Source organism: Podarcis vaucheri, assembly GCF_965113315.1.
Source record: "Podarcis vaucheri genome assembly, chromosome: 1".
NCBI lineage: Eukaryota > Metazoa > Chordata > Lepidosauria > Squamata > Lacertidae > Podarcis > Podarcis vaucheri.
Genome location: NC_138759.1, coordinates 73,438,300 through 73,456,136, shown reverse-complemented (window position 1 = coordinate 73,456,136; position 17,837 = coordinate 73,438,300). Strand labels below are relative to the sequence as shown.

Genomic DNA, 17,837 nt, shown 5'->3' with positions numbered 1-17,837 from the left:
GATGGGATTTGGAATGTAACAAATGCGGGGGCCACAGGTTCCCAACCTTGCCTTGAGTTATTTGGCTTCGCATATGTTCTACTTGCATATTCATAAATAAATCAAATATTACAGAGCACCATAAGTTTCCAGGGATCTCTCCTCCTAAAGGAAACCAAATCCAGGCAAGTGCTTCTCGCAGCTCAAGGAAATGGGAACACACAACAGTCTTTTGAAAAATAAAGGGTGGGCTTTTTCAAATAACATTCTACAACATGCTCCTCTCAGCCTCTCTATCACGAGAGTCGCCAGAGCTGGACCTTGCCTGGGAAGATTGCTTATAATTTTATAACCCTTCCCTTAATCCCAGTGCCACCTGGCTATTCTATGAAGAATTTGTATCATCCCTAAGAAGCAGTGGTAAGTAGAACATTAGACAAACGAACTTAAAATATAAATCAGATATATGCAGCAGTATTCTTTCAGTGGCAGTAAAGACTGCAAAATACTGTGCTTTGCACATTGTAAACACTGCTGAAGAGGTAAGCTGCTTTTTCAATATAATGGGAACTGCTGTGGCAACAATGGAAAATAAATTTCAGACTGCATACGTGGTTCTCCCTAACATACATGCAATACCTTTGTATTGGAGCCACAGTTAGGTTGGTGTCATGCTCTCTACTCTTACCACAGAAACATCACAAATGTTATTGCTTGAAATAGTATAGTTTAGGGAACAACGTGGGGATTTGACTGTAATAGTTTCACATTTTGATTGGCATTTCTTCGCAGTCCAGTTGCATGTGTTGGTGGAAGTTCATGCATTGCATATTTGCTTCATGCAGGTGCATGTGAAGTTAATAGTTTTGGCTTCTGGTCTGTAGTGAGGGAGGAATTAGGTGGTATATATTGTCATTTGATTAAATGTGCTGATTAAATTGTGCACTTCAGTAATCAAGCTGCAAAGTTAAGTAGCTAAAATGTATCACACTCTACTAATCAAGGTGCATTCATTGTTGAGCAAGCTAAATATTTTATAGGTGAGCTTCTAGTGTGACTTGGATGCATTCTCACTTATGATGAAAGCAAATCATTGGACAGGAACGGGGAAGATGGGTGGAACTATGGTACTAGGCCAGGATATTTGAGAGTGAAGGGTTCAAGGCAGAAGAAGCCAAATTTAATACTCAGCAAACTATTGTATCTCTAGCATATTTGGTATCCAATGAAGTAGGACTATGATCACAACATACAAGTCAGCAAGCTGAGTGAGTTAGAGCCGAACTTTATGCAACTATGGCTGAGTAGCCAGCACCAAAACCAGTAATTATAAGTTTAGCTCTCCTGTTTCCCTCTACATGATCTAGTTCAGCAGTAGGCAATAGGGTATCCTTCATATTCTATGGACTACAACTCCCATCAGGCCCAGTCAATGATAAGGGATCATAGAACTGTACAGCTCGAAGGGACCACAGGGTCATCTATTCCAACACCCCGCAAGACAGTAATCTTTTGCTCAAGTTTGTAGGCCGCAACATGTGGAAGGCATCATGTTGGCTACCACAGATCTAGTAGAATCAATCTGATGTTATATTGTCGCAATTATCTACTTTTCTCTTCCCTGTGCAGAGGGTCACAGGTTCAATCCTTCGCATCTCCAGGTAGTGCTAGGAATGCCCCATCTCAAACCCTGAAAAATGGCTGCAAGTCAGGGTAGGCAACACTGAGCTAAATCAACCAGTATGTCAGCTTCCTGTGCTTTTCTTTGATGCCTAGGAACGCAGCCCAAACCTTCTCTATCAGATGGCATTGGCAAATGCAGCAAGGATATAGCTAAGGAGGCCTAAATTCTGTTTACCTAGCATCCTATCAGTCACTCTTTTACATACAGAGCTCCTTACATGGTAGAATGGGAAGGACCTCAAGTCTGATCCCAGTGGGCCTTGGAAGTGCTGAATATAGTCTCTCTCTCTCTCTCTCTCTCTCTCTCTCTCTCACACACACACACACACACACACAGAGAGAGAGAGAGAGAAAGCAAGAGAGAGAGAGAGGTCTCTTATAATGGATGTTTCTCTCAGTATACACTGTGGTATATCTTTTGTAAGCATAATGAAGAAGTGTAAATAATAAAATTAACTGGCTCTCTACAGAATAAAATAAACATATTTGCGTGCTGATGCTTTGTCTTTTCTTTCTACAAGTAATTAGTGGGAATTAGCAAGATTTTATTGTAATTAAAAGTTTGTGTGCTAGAACTTAATAATTTCTAAGTTCAAAAGAGACTCTTGTTCTCATTCATGTCTCCCCCCCCCCACGCTTAAAAGCCTAAATTATACATTTTCCACTTACTGATGTGATTTGATCCACTGTGTGTGATTACTCTTAATTTGTTTCAACTTTATAGAAATAACATGAGTGACTCAAACTCACCTGTGCTGTGACCTGAAGCCAAGTAAGTGTGTTCATTTTTTATTTTACCATAGTCTGATCTGAAATTAGAATTTTTCTGGTAGTAAATCTTTTAAAAATATGAAAAACTTCACAAGATGTAAATTGCACACAGAATCGTGTTCCACTTGATTACTACTCAACATTTACATAGGGCTGCTAATTAAGAGTAAAGGTCAATAGGTTAAATAAGTCAGTTAATCAGGCAATTATGCAGAAGTGCCACAAGTGAAACACATTAGAAAACCCTTGGGATCGATACGGTATGCAAATCGATCAGCAAAGTATATACTATATGAATTCAAGTACTAAAACACATTGCGCGATATTGCAAAACACAGTAGATGGAATACTGTGCATGGTATCACTATTGCTAAATAAGCATGGTTTCCTTCTGCTAATATATTCAATAACAGAGTACCAAAAAAATGCTTCTATCCTTCTTTTGTGCTGATTCCCCCCCCCCAAAAAAAAATCTTGTTCATATTTATTTATTTTTAAATGAGGGCTAGTAAAGTATATTTGTGAAGAACGGTACTGAAGTACATAAACCACTACCAAACTACTTGCACACACATCCAATATGTAGGTCAAGCCTTCTTTAACTCTGTGTTTTTGTATATGAAATTCTCAGTGAAACGGCAGTCTTCCTAAATAAGATTTATGTAAATGTTATGTTTGATATTAGGGAGAATGGAATCAACAGTTGTCTTGCACATGGTAAATAGTTTTAGCTAACAACACTGTCACATCATCTAGTGACACATATATACTAGGCTTGTTTAGTGACCACCAGGTTTACCATGTACCTGTAGTATTTTGAGGCAGCCTCATCTGTTTCAGACCCACTCCATGTCATTCTGGTTTGATTCATTATTTGGGTCCATAGTCAGTCTGTTCAGACTGCTTTGCCACATATGTTATGCTTTGCCACATATAATGTAGTGTCTAAAAATGGCTAAAATTTCTTTCCTTTTCGCATAAGTGGGTGAAATTTACAGGCAAAGGAACTGGTCCACAGTGAATTAAGCATGGCAAATTTCGGGAAGATCCACTAAGGAGTTTTCATGCAAGGAATCTTTAAAAATAAATAAAAGGTCTCTAACTTTTTATTTATTAGAAAATCATAGTCAACCCTTCTGAAGGAATGAAGGTTGCCAAATTTCAGAAAGATAGGTGTAGCAGTACTTCTGCAAGGGCAGATTTTTCTTGCTACCCCTCATTCTCCTGGAAGAATATTCTGTAAAGAAGAGAGTGTCCATGAGCTATGGTTTGTGATCTCTCTTCCTTCATTAAATGAAGGATACCACACACAGCCCTCCCATCTCAAAATCTGATCATTGCTATACTCACAGCTTGGTTTAATTTCTCTGAAAAGAAATGGGGGTGAGGAGAATATGCTGTGCATTTAACTTTATGGAAAAAACCGAGGAAAGCGTTTTCCTTGGAAGATAGTCACTGATCTACTCTGCATACCTTATTAATGGTGCACTCTAATTTAGAAATGTGAAAGAATGCTCCAAAACACCCCAGTTTTCTCCTATTAATTCGGGGTACAAAAAAAGCCATTGCAGATTTCTTACCTATTCGTTTAACTCATTAAGCAAACAAATGCAAGCAGAATATTCATTCACAATGAAAAGGAGGTAAATGTTTCCAGTTCTGTGATAAAAGGAATGTGTGTGTGTGTGCGCGCGCACACACACAAACAAATAATCTTAAATGCAAAGCTGAGAGAAGTTTCGCTGAAAATAACAATTCCCAACTTTGTTTAGAGAAATTTTAAATCTCTTGGATGTAAATAAAAGTGATCAAAATCCCAAATGTCATACAATAAAGAAAACACCCCCACAGTATCCACCTTACAACAATAGCATCTGCAATAACTTAAGCATATACAAAGCTTTAAGGATCAAAACTCTGCAACTCAAAATATTGCAACAGAGCTGGACTGAGTTACACCAGATGCAGATAATGTGCTCTCCTTTTTTTGCACTCAGTTAATAATGAATTCTGACGTACAGAAAAATCCCCAAAAGCAACCTAAATAGGTGCAGACACAGCCTTTGAAGGACAGCACTACACTCTGTGGAAGGAAGCAGAAGTTACTGGTCCCGTGAGATGATAAATAATAGGAATGAGTCTGACGAGGAAGGAAGCTGTAAGCTGAAAGAAAATGAGGTTCTGGAATAGGTCGGCTGCTGCTATTTTGGAGCCCAGCCAATTTGGAAGGCAGAGCTAATCTAGGAGTGGGGTAAACTCTGGCCAAGGGACCAAATGTGGTCCTCCAGAACTTTCTATGTGGCCCTTGGAACGCTTTCCAGGCAACGCCTGCCTTTTGCCTGGAGGGACCATGTCCACAAAGTTGCTGGTTTCGAAGAAAGGTGGAACATCTGTGTGTGCTGTGTTCAAGTGCCTAGAAAGCCAGGACTTCTGCATGGCTGTCACTTACTGTACATTCATATTCACTGCTCTACCCAGTTTTGCATCACTGCCTATCACTGCCATGCGCCCTCTCAAAGTCTGCCTATGAGATAGAGTGGTACCTCGGGTTAAGAACTTAATTCGTTCCAGAGGTCCGTTCTTAACCTGAAACTGTTCTTAACCTGAAGCACCAGTTTAGCTAATGGGGCCTCCCACTGCTGCCACGCCGCTGCCGCGCAATTTCTGTTCTCATCCTGAAGCAAAGTTCTTAACCTGAGGTATTATTTCTGGGTTAGCAGAGTCTGTAACCTGAAGCATCTGTAACCCGAGGTACCACTGCAATGTGGTATCTGTGACTCAAAAAGGTCACTATGCAATAGTCTATGAGGACCTGGACTCCCTCTGCACATGCAGAATGCTGCCTGCCCCTGTTCCAGATTGGGGGGGGCACACACACTCCTCAAACTGCAACTGGGACCCTGGCAGGGGTCATTACACTAATGCCTGTCCCAATCCTGTCCCAGGGAGGACTGGGCTTGTCACCATTTTGTTTTTCTTACAATGCCCTGGACACTGTGTCATTTCCCCTCCATTATGGATGCTACCATGCATAGTCTCATCAACATTCGTATTTAATAAAAGCTGCAGCACAAACCCCACTGCTGCCAGCTAAGGCCAGCAAAAGGAATGGGTTAGGGGCTTATGGTGTGGTGGAGGGGGCAGTATGCTTCTCTAATTATGAAAAATCAAGCGATGCTGAATTGTTTTGCCTACAATACATCCATCCTTAATAGGATTCTGGGATGCAGAGGTTGTTTCCTCATCAGCAGATCAGCCCCAGCCAGTGTGGAAATGGCCAGGGATAGCGAGAGTTGTAAGGTAACAACATGTGGAAAGTCACAGATTACCCATTCCTGTCCAACAGTAAATTGTGGGCCACACATGTTCTGCCTAAACAATTTCAAAAAATTTCACACATTTCTTTATATTTCGTCTGATCTCATAGCATTAATGTTGTGCATTTGTTTTGCAACAGTAGTGGGGATTTCTCTTTTTAGTACTCTAAAAGCATCATGCTCATTGCTGGCACTACGTAAGTAAATAATTTCTCTCTCTCTGTGTGTGTATATATATATATATATATATATTTGCTTTCGTAGATTTTCACGGGTACAGGAATGCAGGTTTTGGTGTCTTCGGGTGTCTTCCCGTGTAAGAGTCGGGGTGTCTGTGCGACGTTTCGACGAGGTCTCACTCGTCATCTTCAGGCTGGTGCTTTCGGCTTCTTGTTACTGGAACAGAGCAGAATCTGGTGTTTGAGTTCCTATAAATACTGTTGAGGGGTGTGGTGTATAGCCTCCAACGTTCTGGGCAGAGAGGAAGTTCCTAGATTAGTGTGCCTTTTCTTCTTTTGTTCCTTAATTACTTGAGGGATATCTTGGGTGATTTCATGAGTGATATTCTGAATACCACTGGGTGGGTCATTAAGTGTAGATTAGTTGCTAAAGCTTTCGTGTCTTGACCTCTTGAGCTTGTGAAGAGTTTTTCTGAGAAGATGGCTGTGCTGCATTTAGTTGTGCTCTGGCTTGGCTTCGTGTATAGGGGCGAGCTGTGGTTTTGTGCCTTGTGCCAGCCAGATCTGTGTAGGGATTGCAGGGGGGTGCAGCATCCGGAGGTGCCACTATAGTTTGGCTACTGGATGGAGTCTGTAATATGTCTGTGGAGAGGGTCTGGGTTTGGGTCTGGTGTGGTTGATTGGTGACGGCGTTCTGTGTGCCTCTGGTTCTGGTGTCGGTTTTTGTGGGGAGGGCTAATTTCCAGATGTCTGGCAGGCGGGACGTGTCGTCACGCTTGTTCATGTTGTGAGGGTGTTTCTCTATCTCGATGGCTTCCATGATTATTCTCTTGTGGTGATGTTCCATGTTAAAGAGCAATTTGGAATCTGCAAAATTAATTTCGTGTCCTGTTTCTTTCATGTGTTGGAAAAGAGAGGAAGTTTTTTCTTCTTTTTTGACGGCATTCTTGTGTTTCGCAGAACACAAGAATGCCGTCAAAAAAGAAGAAAAAACTTCCTCTCTTTTCCAACACATGAAAGAAACAGGACACGAAATTAATTTTGCAGATTCCAAATTGCTCTTTAACATGGAACATCACCACAAGAGAATAATCATGGAAGCCATCGAGATAGAGAAACACCCTCACAACATGAACAAGCGTGACGACACGTCCCGCCTGCCAGACATCTGGAAATTAGCCCTCCCCACAAAAACCGACACCAGAACCAGAGGCACACAGAACGCCGTCACCAATCAACCACACCAGACCCAAACCCAGACCCTCTCCACAGACATATTACAGACTCCATCCAGTAGCCAAACTATAGTGGCACCTCCGGATGCTGCACCCCCCTGCAATCCCTACACAGATCTGGCTGGCACAAGGCACAAAACCACAGCTCGCCCCTATACACGAAGCCAAGCCAGAGCACAACTAAATGCAGCACAGCCATCTTCTCAGAAAAACTCTTCACAAGCTCAAGAGGTCAAGACACGAAAGCTTTAGCAACTAATCTACACTTAATGACCCACCCAGTGGTATTCAGAATATCACTCATGAAATCACCCAAGATATCCCTCAAGTAATTAAGGAACAAAAGAAGAAAAGGCACACTAATCTAGGAACTTCCTCTCTGCCCAGAACGTTGGAGGCTATACACCACACCCCTCAACAGTATTTATAGGAACTCAAACACCAGATTCTGCTCTGTTCCAGTAACAAGAAGCCGAAAGCACCAGCCTGAAGATGACGAGTGAGACCTCGTCGAAACGTCGCACAGACACCCCGACTCTTACACGGGAAGACACCCGAAGACACCAAAACCTGCATATATATATATATATATATATATATATATATATATATATATATATATATATACTTTCATTCACACACACACACACACAAATGAAAGTAAATTTGTTAAAGCAGTTGGTCACCACCACCTTTACGATACGACAAAGGAGTTTGATTTGGGGGTTCTGCATTCACACTGTGCAACGTTCAACAGCAGTGCTATTTGAAGCTGCTTGGAGTCGTTTGAATGTAGTGTTATGGGAACTGGACAAATGGCAATTCATTTTCCTTCTTATCCAAGTGATGGACTCATTGGCAAAGGCCTCAGGATTTCCTGCCGATAAGCACAAATACAAAAGGCATTGGTGTTTAGAGCTGGAAGTGATGGATACTGCGGTGCCAAGTGGCATTCTTTTGTGTCTGCTTTACTTTCTTTCTTGTCAAAGCAGTGACAGAGTGACTGCCTTGTTACCAAAAGCCCATTGTGTAAGGGCAAGGCTCTAGCTCACCCTTACAATCTTCCTGGGGCAAAGGAGAAGAAAGCAGCATGTTTTTTTTAGAATAGGGGATAGTATTTCACAGTATTGTGTTTTGCCTGACGCAGCTTTGCTGTGCTACCTCTTTTGTATTTTACATTTCACATCTATTTTTCATTTGCTCTCCTGACAAATTCAGGTTCTGAAGCAATTCCTTTGCATACCTAGAAGACATACAAAGCTGAAAATCTGTGAAGCTTCTCATTAAAAACATTCCTCTTAAGAATTTCCATGGAGGTGTGACTGGCAATAGCATGAGATCCGTAAAGGGGAGTATCTGCTTAAGCATTTACATGGGGGACACATTGTTTGATATACATTTGACCTCTTTAATCCACATTCACTCCCCCCCACCCCCTCTTTGCTGCAACACCAAACAAAAGGCACTTTTCACTGCCATTAGTCGGAATGAAAAGAGGGGTGTGTGTGTTTGTGTGTCTGACAGCAGCAAGATGGAGGGTGGTTCAGCCAGGCAGCAGAGGAGCCCTACCTTTACCCTTCATAAAGGGGGGCTTTGTCCTACCTGCAGAGGGGGGACGGTCACAGTGCATGCCCCATTGTCCGGTACCCCCCCCCACACACCTCTGCAGGCTTGGCATTGGCTACATGGGTTGCTGTTGGCAGTTCCCTGGGGTGAGAGCCAAGGGGTGTGACAGCATCATGGCTCGGGAAAAGGAGAGTGCCCTTGTCTCTCCTCCCAGGCCCAGCCAATGAACCAAGAGGGGTTGTTCCACGCCAAATCATCTGATGCCATGTGCATCTCACGATTTTCTTCAAAAAAAATTTTTATGTGTAGATACCTATGAGATAACCTCAAATGAATTTTTAAAGATTTTTTAGTCCAAAATTGGGCGAAGGAGAATTTTTTAAAAATTTCATTTTTTGTGCGATTTAGGCTAATGCAATTTCTGCATCAGTTTAGAAAAAACCTCCTGTTTCACTTATTTTTCAACCAATTGGGCTTATTTTGTTATCAAAATAAAGCTAATCGTGGTCTCTTTTAAAATATATATAAATGGTATTAAGTGCCACAGAAAAGAGTCACCAACCATTCAAAGTGAATTTTTGTCATTTTATTTCCTGTAGGTTCGATAAGCCATAGCACGCAAACCACAACTAACACATGTATCATAGTAGTTTTTTAGAATAGTGCAGGCGTGACTTCCAGCATCTGGGCATGCGCAGAAGCGATTTCCGGTGCCACGGACATGCACAGATGCGATTTCTGGCGTGACACTGCACCAGCCTGGCCCATGGAGGATCTCCGTGGGAGTGATCCGGCCCATGCCTGGTAAGCCTTGCCGACCCCTGCCGTAAACCCTAGAAATTAATAAATGATAGGGTTTAGATTAGCTGGGAGTACTGAAGGGAAGGTTGCTGGCCTGTGGAAAAATACAGGCTAAGCTTCCTTTTCAAGCCAGGGCCTCACATGGGATAGAGGCAGTAACATGACAAAAGGTGTTGATGGCCCATCCAAGAGAAATATTGGGCCTAGGCAGACAGAATGTTGCCAGGGTAACTGGGTATGAGGCAACAGGGAAGTTTTTAGCAAAGTGCGCTGGGAAGAAGACTGGGAGAAAAAAGATCCATCTTGGCTGAAGGCTGGCTGAGAGAGATGCCTTTGCCTCCAGTGCTGCACTGCTGTGGGGAACAAGCCGCTCTTGGAATAACCATGCTGTAAGCTCTGGGCTTCCTCCATGCAGACTGAAGGTGTAAATATGTGGGTTTTTTTAAAAAAGCTACAACAGTCTCTGCCATGTCTTCAATTCCCCAAAGCAGCACAGACCCCAGGTGTGCACCTGGGACCCCCTGTAATCTTGCTACCACTTGGCAGAGAGTGGGGGTGGTGCCCAACTTTTGTACCAGTACCTTTATCTGTCACAGTGTTGCAAGTGGGGGGAGAAAGAGCCTTCTTTAAGTTTGGACACAGTCCGCAGCTGCTATCTTAGTCATTGCAGCTACAGCTTGCTTGCTTTGCTTTACCTTTCTTGCTATCTCAGACCACTTAGTCAGCAAACGGGGCATCAACTTCCAGTTGAGCCCTCAGATTCCTCTGATGAGGTGTTGTGGAAGACCAACAAGAAGCACCCCACCAAGGAGCATCATCAGAAGCAGCACTGGAAGTTGGGTAGTGATTATGATTCTTGTGAGTCCAGCTCTTCAGTTACTGATAGTGAAGCATCCCTCGGTGACTACTGTCTGACTGCTGCCAGGGAGATGGGCCTGCCAGGGTGGAGTTCTTCAAATGAGGACCCATGGTAATCTAATTATATGGATTAGGAGGACCCTCCTGGGCTTCATCTTACCAGCAAAGCAAGGCATTGGATTGGATTCTTAACCCCTGCCCTGAAATTGGGGCACCCCATTAAAGGGGTCCAAAGGGGGTGTTTCTGTCCAGATAGGGGCTGCCGGGCCATGAAATGTGGTGCTCCTGGAGGGTTCACCCCAATTTGATTTACGTCATAGAGCAATCCTCATCCAAGGATTAACCCCAGCAGTAATCAGCCAGCTGCTGGGTTGGTTGATTCAGGATACACATGAATCTTCCAAAGTTTTCCTATGCCAAAACCTACTGACATTTGTAGTCAATAAAGTTGTAGTAGCCTATTTAATCCCAATATGTTGTTCTGTGTTTATTACCTCTTCCCATGTCCCCACCACTGGCGATCGCAGGCTCACTGTGCCTGGGCCCGCAACTGCAACATTTCAGGCATCTGACCACGTCCAGACTGTCACCTAGCTTTAATTGCACCCCATGTTCCACATCAAATCAACACAGAGTTGTTTCATGCACATCGGCATGAAATGAAGAAACAAAATTGCGACAAAAGCTAATCAAGCTGCAGTTGTCAATGTGAAGTAGACACAAGTCCAAATAGTTACATATATTTTTGCAAGACTATGAAGCTTTTGCAAACTGATGGTCTGCATGTTTTAGAATCTTTCCCCAAACTGAATTTCCAGTGTTCCCCAAATGTGTTCTATTTTTAAAAGCGTTCATTGGGCCAGGAGTGATTTTTCAAGTTCTCTATCCCTGCACACACCAATTCCTAACTGTTTCTAATCTTCCATCCCTTCATATGTTGGCCTCTGCTTTTCATTAGCAGGTGAAGGTGGCATGAATAAGCTTGATGATGCTCCTTTGCCTTGATGCCTTCTGGGTCACATGCAGTTTTAATTAAAGAAGGGGCTCTTTGGGGTGAGTTGAGTTTCAGGGTCAAAAATGTTCTGTTTTAAAGTTTGCATTGAGACAATGAGTAAAGCTAATATTATAATGTATGACATCTATATTGTTTAAACAGCCAAGCTCATGTTACTGGTGGCTAATCTAAATCCTAGAACGGAACGTAAGAAAGCAAATGTGTTACATTATGTGATTTACGTGTAGGGTTCCTGTTGATGAAAAGAGGAAACCGAAATGGATACTGAGCCCTTAACCCCAAGGCAAACTTTGCCAGCTGTCACCTAATTCCATAAAGAATCTACAAACAGGGGCAATTCTCAAGGAGTCTTGCTGCTGGTAGTCACTAATAGTTTCTCTCCACTCTTTAATCGAGTTGAATTAAAAGCACAAGAGTGTCATGTTCTGTGTATTTTTAAAGGAAAGGGGGCAGATTTTATTATTTATTAAGCCCTTTGATTTTTGTAATTCATTATCCCAACATACCCTAGGTTATTTGGCCAGATTAGTAATTGAGACGTGCAACAGGAACTTGAATTTGCCATCAGAACTGATCTTGCAGTCTTTCAAAATGAGCAAAATATGGCATAGTTCAATACCGCTAGCTTTGATAGATCATGATGCAGATGCTGTTGAAGGTTAGATCACTATAAACTAAGATATAATGAATCACTGTGAGGCTGAAGCACTATGCCTCCATAAAAGTCTTAATCTTCCAAAGTGTGATGCATATAAGGTGGCTTAAAACAGAGTGTTGTCAAGTCCACTTGAATGTATTTATTTATTTCCAATAATTTATCACCTACTTCTCTGTATAAAGCAAATTGGTTGCCCGTTTCCAAACCTTTTCCAACTCTATAGCATCTTTTCTGAGGTGAAGAGACCAGAACTGCATACAGTATATAGATTTATATACCACAGATTTATAGAATGACATTACGATACTGGCAGTTTTACTTTCAATTCCTTTCCTAATGATCCCCAGCAAAGAATGTTCCTTCACGGTCACCGCACACTGTGTCGACATGTCTGGATAAGCTTGCTTAAACAAAAATGTTTAAAGTAGGTGCTGAAAAGAGTACAGTGAAGGTGCCTGCCTGGTATCAATAGGCAAGGAGTTTCAAAGTGTAGCTGATGCCACACTAAAGAGCAATTTCCAACAAACGTGGAGCAAATATTAAGTAGCACCCATTACTATCTCTGTCTACTCCTATGTTAGAAAAAGTGTTGGTGTATCCAAGTAACTGCATTTTCTAGATGGCTCTTCCCTCCCAACCCTCAATATACACATAAACATGCATTTCATATTGAATATTAGCAGTTATAGTTGTTTGGCCATCAATATTTTGTAAGAATGAGATTGGTGAGGAAGGTGCCAGTGGTTTGAATAGGCACAATATGGGCAATGGAGCTGAATTGTCTCCTTTCTCCCAAGGTCTTCTTGGTAGCAAATGCTTGGTGGTGATTGTTTAACAATGAGGCTGAGTTCCTTTTGTGAATGAGTGACTGCTGTCTACTTCACATAATCAGGATGTCTGTAATCAGGACACCTGCGTTCCTGGGACGTTGCCCAGGGAACCAATTTACCCTAATGACAGTGGAAGATACGGACTACTGCACAGATGCTGGCTTCGTCAGAACAATGGTGCATTAGCAAAAATAAATAAATAAATAAATAAACCACACACACCTTTAACAGTTGTGCGTTGGATTAAAGCCAGTGGGTTAAGTGGTGTTTAATCAGGTGCTAAATAGATAATAATGTAATAATACTTTTCATTACATCATGCTAATAGTTTCTTACTTGTAATCCCAAAGTGCTAAAAAAATTCCTAAACCCCATCTCACTCCTATAAAGGCATGATGGAAGGGGGTATCAGCCAGAGGGGAAAGCTGCAGCAAGGAAGTGAAGTTCCTTGGTACTATATGAAGGGTTCCTCAACAAGAAGTTCTCTTTATAGAAGCCAGTCTTCTCCAGGGCTTATCCAAATGACAACTTTCTCACTGCTCCTGAATTCTGCACCCAAGGGGGAGGGTGCTGTGTGTGTTGTAGAATGTTTACATGGTAGGGTGGCTAACCTTTTTTGGGTTAAAGGGCTGCAATGAGGGATGGCGACTTCTTCAAGGGCCACATGGCAATGGTGGGCAACAACAAAGTGGCCAATTCATGCTCACTTATGAATATGTGCAGACGGGGCGGGGGACTGTTATCTGCATCACAGCATTTTCTAGCATGTATTAAGAGAGAGGAAACAGGAAGGAGTGTTGGCCTATCCAAGACTTTCTAACAATTGTCTGTTCCAGCAAATATCACAGATAAGAGAAACCCGATTCTGAAGGAGGGTGGCAGGCTACTAAAATGGTGCAGGCCATGGGTTTGCTACTCCTGATGTAGGGAAACAGTGATACTAAATAAGCCTGTGACCAGTGCTGTGTGTGAACTGATTTTTAAGCTCCAAAATCTCTATACAACTCATTTAAATGTCTGTTGTCCCACCACTAGCAGATGAAATGGGTGGATTGTTAGTATTTTATGTATCCAATGGTTCCTTGGGCATGGTGCCAGAGCAGCAGTGGTGAAGTCTTTGGTTTTTAATGTATACATATCTTGACATTCTAAAGATAATGGGTTGCTACACATCAGAATAATATAAAATTTAATGCTATGCATCAGATTAACAGAAGTATTTAGCATAATGATATGCATCCTTTAGAAGTCTATACTTAAGTTCAGAGGCCAGTATTCCAGAAAATATCTATAGTGGCAAAGGAGGTATGTGGTCACAAGTTGTGTTGGGAACATGAGAGAGAAAGTTGTGGAAGGGATGATTAAGTATCCAAGTTATCTGAGATGAGTAGAGCTTACTCTTGGCAGGCAAGAGGAATATGAAGCCAATCTTTTCCCAATCCCATTAGAGCCCCACCCTGCCACAAAGAAACGTTTAGGGTAGGCAGATGTTTCCCCTACTGGCACTCAGATATGCATGTTTAAATAAAAGTTAAATGCCAACCTTGGAAACACCTCCACTCAAACAGTTCATTAGCAGAAACGGTGAAGAACAATTTAAATACTGGTGTTTGCCTCTCTTCTCATTAACTACCATGAAAACATCAAAACCTGAGGAAGATAAGCCACCTGCCTTAAAGTTCAAAGTTTGTTTCTATAGCCTTCAAGTACAAGGTAACATTTTGTTGTCCATTGCTCCCCAGATTTCCAGTTAACATAATACACTTCGGTTGGAAATATCAAGCTTGCACATTGGAATAAATTTCCTCTTGTTAAGGGCTTGTCAAATAGTTTAAAATGTATAATGGAAAGGCAAAATGTCCACACAAGAGAGTTTTAATTCTGCCTCCATTTTCTTGACTTTAACAATAAATTGCAGAGTCAAAGCCTTTAAAGCTTCCATAGTAACAAAGCAAATCTAATTTGTATGGATCACTTTCTGGGATGGAAACCTACCACATACTAACTCACAAATAAAACAAAGTATTAAGCTGACAATATATTTTGAATGCATTCTGCAATAATGTATGAAAAAGTAATTGTAGAATTGACATGTGCACATATAGGAACAGTTTGTGCAATAAAATGTTTCAAGCCCCCCCCCCTTTCCATTCCAGAGCAATAATCTATTTCATGTTTGGAAATTATTGTTGTTTATTAATAAAAGGGGTTTTCAAAGTTACCTCTACTCTTGATTCTTCTTGCGCTTAGGACTGGCATTGTGCTGTCACAGAATTAAGATTGGTGTGAGCAAGTCTGACATTCTACAATTTTGGTAGAATTTGATGCTTTTACTTTTCTGTTTGTAAGTAGCGATGGATGCTATCCATCTAGATTTAAGCACTTCACACTGGTGATAGTGGAGGAAAATATGTTTAAATCCAACTGTTATCCCTAAGTTAATACAGTGATGATTTCACTGAGGTGTACAACTGGGTAATGGCAAATGGTTTTCCCACTGCTGGGGTCTGGGATTTGAAGCAGAAACTGGTACCTGTGCATCAGTGGCTCTGCAAAGCAAATCTTTCTTATTTAGAATCTGAAGCATTAGTGTTTTTGGATCTTTTGAAGAAATAAAACTGAGGTCTTGACAACTGTCTTGATCTCAAGCTGAGCATACAATGAGTATCATGGAGTTCAGAAGCTCAGTGCATTCAAGTGTAGCGCCTTAATGCTCTCAGCCCTTTCACTCATACGCAGACACAAGTATGTGTGTGTTTTTAAACTCTGTTGGTAATAAGAGCAAAAAACAACAACAACCCACAACCCTCTAGATATTCTATTCTTAATGCAATTAAGTGGGACATTGTTCCAAAATGAGACTCTGGAAATATTAAGAGAGAACTATGTATTATTTATTTTATATTTTTGTAACAAATTGACTTTAGGGTATGAATTGTCATAGTATCTATCTTTAGTCCTTTATAAACTGACCTCATAGATCTAGAGAGAATGATACATATAGTATAGAGTAAATTGACCTACAGTACAACTCCAAAAGAGACCAGCTCCTGATTGATTGCTAAAGGCTCCAACAATTTTTACTTTTTGCAGATGTTTAAGCTGTACTACAAAGTTGATTAAAAGATACTATCAATTTTGAAATTTGCAGGGACTTTTCTATTGTGCTGGGTCCCAACAGATTACGGTAGTATCCAGATCCTACTGGGTGGATACTTGCTGGTGTCTGATTGTCTACTAAGTTTCCAGGTTGCTGAAACCCGGGATGCTAAAATATATAAAAAAATAACCAGTAACATTTGTGGGGTTTCATTTTTAGAAGTTAAGGAAACCAAAATACCACCTTGATTTTCCATGCAGCATCCTATCATTCATTGCTCCCACTATTCTACACATGAACCATATAACTCATCACGAATGATCATGGGCAACATGATCAAACACACACATGTGCAAACATGTTTATCATCATCTACATTTATCTCTGTTTTAGAAATCTGAGTGCTGCCTGACATATATGACAAAGAATCACAAAGTTGGAAGGGATCTCAAAGGTTATGTTGCCCAATTGACTTCTTAAAAGGGTGACAGACATACACATTCAACTGAGCACATCAACCAGTGCAGTTAAACCCACAGGAAGGATGTGCAGGGATGCAACATCACTATGTCTACAGCAGTCCACCTGGCTAATAATTCCACATGCAGGTGACTGATGCAGCTGACTGTCTAAAAGCCATCACTGGGTAGCACTGAAAGGCCAAAGTGAGAAAGGAACCAGAGAGCACATGAATTTGAGAAAAGGAGCTTCTCTAAAGTATATTGTATCATTGGTTTAGGCTAGTTATTACATGGAAAACCTTACTGACTGTTGAACCGGCAGATAGAAATGTAGGAGCCATTCACAGAAACCCAGTTTGCAGAATGAGGGAAGAAACCCTTCTTATAGAATAAGAAATGAATGGTTATGGGAGAAAAAAAGCACCAAAGTTAGACGTATTTGTTACACAGAAGGGAACTTGCAGCTAGTAGTTGCAGCAGAGGAAATTTTGGTTGAAAAGATTGACATTTTAATAAACTGATCTTAATTAATAGCACTTTGAAATTCTGAGTTGTGCACTGCCTATCTCAAAACACTAGAACTAGTGGCTTTTAAAATAATTTGCTGCTTGTGGGTGATCTCTTTTTGAAACAAACCCGGACCCTCCAGTCACAATTTATTTTTTATTTCAAAAATGATTTTTACGAGCAAATTTTGCTTTGGTTCAAGAGAATTATAAATCATTATTACACAGCCAGACACTTCAAACATTTTGTAAGAGCTTTGTGCCCAATGAGGCATCAAAGGCAATACTGAAATTCATGATTACAGTGTGAGTGTATGTCCATTCATTAATATATTACAGTTCAGGACTCTCTATATTAATAGGAGATCTTGGATTTGTTGTGGGTTTCTTCATTAGAGAAAGGTATCTCTTGCTCCCCTACAAAGCAAAGAGACTACTGTAAAGGAAATTATAGGCTCTCAATAGCATAAGATGTGCTTAAAAATCTACTAAATGCAAGAAGGGCACAGCAGATGTGACTTTAGCTATGTCTTAAATTCTATTCCCTCATCTCCTTTTTAAAAAAACAATTAATAGCAGTCACCAGGGGCACCAATCAGGATCAGGACTGTGCTGCAGGGGACTAGACCCTCCTCTGCTCTGCCATTTTGCTCCCTCAGCTGCTTGTTGCTGCAATTAGGATGCTTGAGGAACGAGATCTTTATGAATTCCAATAAAAGTTTAGATGTTCCACACCACTCATACCAAAGCGTGCACTGGAACTTGGTTATCCATCAGCTTTTATACCTCCCACATCTTCTAATGCAGTTCTAGGTTCAAAAATATTGAAATAATATCGGCATCTTATGAGAGAAAACATAGATTTTTAAATGATGTGT

At 41.1% G+C, this 17,837-nt stretch overlaps 1 long non-coding RNA gene across 4 annotated transcripts in view; it reads right to left on the bottom strand.

Annotated features, from left to right (window-relative positions):
• LOC309516907 overlaps positions 1-17,837 on the bottom strand; it is an 87,135-nt gene that overhangs the window by 56,512 nt on the left and 12,786 nt on the right. For 3 of the 4 annotated variants that reach the window (XR_014213060.1, XR_014213061.1, XR_014213062.1), the window contains exon 3: positions 2,413-2,471. The exons of the other annotated variant lie outside the window; for it this stretch is intronic. This is a non-coding gene — a long non-coding RNA (uncharacterized lncRNA). The remainder of the gene's footprint in view (positions 1-2,412; positions 2,472-17,837) is intronic. 4 annotated transcript variants of the gene reach the window in all.